At 40.0% G+C, this 2,995-nt stretch overlaps 1 pseudogene; it reads left to right on the top strand.

Annotated features, from left to right (window-relative positions):
• Positions 1–494: 494 nt before the first annotated feature.
• LOC129685882 (nicotinamide phosphoribosyltransferase-like) lies at positions 495–1,378 on the top strand (annotated as a pseudogene).
• The last annotated feature ends 1,617 nt before the right edge of the window (positions 1,379–2,995 follow it).

Here is a 2,995-nt window from a genome sequence, read left to right as displayed (position 1 = left end):
TATATGGAAACCTAGCACAGTGGAAACTTCTTGGAACCTGGTTGAAGACTCCAATAATGGATGTTATGGAGCCTGAACCAGCCATCTTCTGTAACTAGGCTAGGCTCGCAGTAGTGGGAATGAGATACCAACTCAGCAATAAAATCTATGATTCACAATGTGTCTTGCCTGCAAGATGTGCTGGGGTAAAACGTGGCCCAGAATTTGTGAGAATGACCAACCAATTTGAGGCCCACACCACAAGAGGGAGCCAATGCCCTACATTGCTGGGTTGCAGAGCCCAGAGACACTGCATAGAAAAAAATCAACAAAGATGATTCTTAAAGATATTATTATGTTCATAGATCAGTGCCTAACCCAATCTTCATCAGAAAGGCTTCACCCAGCAACTGATGGAAAGAGATGCGGAGACCCACAGCCAAACATTTCTTTGTTCATTAGAACTATATTGGTCGTATCCCATGAAAGTTCCTGAGTGATCTGTCATCCCAAAGAAACCTCTTTATAGTCGCAGGATGCTATGTGCTTATACATTGAATTGAAACTATTCCTGTTCAGTCCTGGTATTCAATCATAGTGGCCACAAATGCTAGACAGCAGAAGAAAATACTGGCCAAATATTTGCTAGAAACTTTTGCTAATTTAAATTGTCTGGAATACAAGTTACATGATTTTGGCTTCAGAGGAGTCTCTTTTCAAAAGACGGCTTATATGGTTAACTTCAAAGGAACAGTTACAGTACTAGGAATTGCTCCAATACTATGAAACATAAGATCTGTTCCAGAATATTCTGTTCTAGCTTAGGGGAATGATTTTGAAAAAAGATGCTTTTGAACACATAGTAACACAGCCTGTGTCTGTGGCCAGCAGAGTTATGACAATTATAAAAGTATGAGAAAATATGGGGTAAAGACCTGAGATATTTAATAGTATCAAAAGTACAGAGGAACCACTAATAATTAGACCTGGTTCTGGACATTCTCTTGACACTGTATTAAAGGTCTCTGATATTTTAGGTAAAAAGTTTTTTGTTACTGGGAATTCAAAAGGCTACAGGTTGCTGCCACTTTATCTTAGAGTGATTCGAGGAGATGCAGTGGATATTAATACTTTTTATAGGACACTGTAGAAGGAATTAAACAAAAAAAAATGAAGTTTGGAGAATGTTTCCTTCCATTCAGGTGGAGCTTTGTTGCAGAAGTTACTGAGAAGATAGTTATAGCTAAATTGTTACTAATGTCCTGTGGTTAAAGTCTTTAAGGACCCAGTTGCCTATTTCAACAAAAGGTCAAAAGGGGGCCAGTTATCTTTACAGAGGACACCAGCAGGAGATTTTGTCACAATTAGAAGAAGCAATAGCAGATCTGGAGCTACCTAAATAGAACATGCTCTTCTATTTTAAGAGAGATTTTTTTTTTCTAGGAGTGGAGGAAGTTAAATTTTTTGGACTTTTCCATAGTGGTTGTACAAATTAGCACTCTCACCAGCAATGGAGGAGTGTTTCCCTTTCTGGAACTCAATCTGGTGCTTTTTCAGAAAATTACGAATAATGCTACCCCAAGACACAGCTATACCACTCCTGGGCATATATCTGAAAGATGTTCCACTGTACAACAAGGATATTTGCTCAATGAGGTTCATAGCAGCTTTATTTGTTATAGTCAGAATCAAGAAACAACCTAGATGTTCCTCAGCCAAAGAATGGATAAAGAAATTGTGGTACATTTACACAATGGACTACTACTGAGCAATTAAAAACAAGGAAAATATGAAATTTGCAGGCAAATGAATGGAACTAGAAAAGGTGAGAGGATATTAGCCATATAATACAGAGAAGCCATATTACAATCCACAGATCTAAAGAAGCTAAATAACAAGGAGGACCCTAGGGAGGATGCTTAATTCTCCTTCAGAGGGGTAAATAGAATAGACACCGGAAGCAGATGAAGAGAAAAAAAACAGGACAGGAGCCTACTATAGATGTCGTCTGAAGGACTCCACCCAGCAGAGTATCGAAGCAGATGCTAAGAATCACAGCCAAACTTTGGGCAGAGAGCAGGAAATATGGAAGTGTGTGTGTGTGTGTGTGTGTGTGTGTGTGTGTGTGTGTGTATAGAAGGACCATCAGGGGACAGGAGCTCCACAAGGAGACCAACAGAGCCAACAAATCTGTGCACAGGGAGTCCTACAGAGACTGATGCACCAGCCAGGACCATGCATGGAGAGGACCTAAACCATTTCCCTGCTCAGATGTAACAGATAGGCAGCTCAGTCTCCATGTGGATCCCCTAGATAGCCCAGTTAAACCAAATAATGATAGTATAAAAAAGAAAAAAAAATGTGTGATGAAATGATTCCTAATGACGTTCTGCTATACCCATAGATGAGTGCCTTGCCTAGCCATCATCAGAGAAGCTCCCTCCCATAGCAGATGGGAGCAAATATGGAGACCCACGGTCAGACGTTATATAGAGAGTGAGACCTTGGAACACTCAGCCCTAAAGAGGGTGTTTCCATCAAGTGCCTCCCCTCAGAGCTCAGGGAACCCCATGGAAGGGTAAATGGAATCTAGGAGCCAGACAGGATAGTGGATTCCAAGAAAACAAGACCCTCTAAATCAACATGATTAACGCTCATATGAATTGAGACTGAGGCAGCACACACATGCTCTAACCCAGACATTATCTCTAATTGATAATAGCCACTTGCAAATGAAACTTTAGTTTTCTCCAAAGAAGTCTCACTGGGGAAATAAGCTACTCTCAAGGGTAGGCTGCATACCTAGCAGTAAACAGCCAACAGAAAACTAACTCAATGGAATCTTTGGAGGTTCCTTGTCTCATTTGGGGGTTCTTGTCTCATAATGATGTGTCAAGGGTTTTTTTTTTGTTGTTGTTTTAATTTTATATTATGGCTTCCAGCTTTGTGGGGATCTATTTTCTATCTATCTATCTATCTATCTATCTATCTATCTATCTATCTATCTATCTATCTA

The sequence above is a fragment of the Psammomys obesus genome, unplaced genomic scaffold, assembly GCF_907164565.1.
Source record: "Psammomys obesus unplaced genomic scaffold, mPsaObe1.curated_primary_1811, whole genome shotgun sequence".
Classification (NCBI taxonomy): Eukaryota; Metazoa; Chordata; class Mammalia; order Rodentia; family Muridae; genus Psammomys; species Psammomys obesus.
This window is presented reverse-complemented; position numbering and strand designations above follow the sequence as displayed.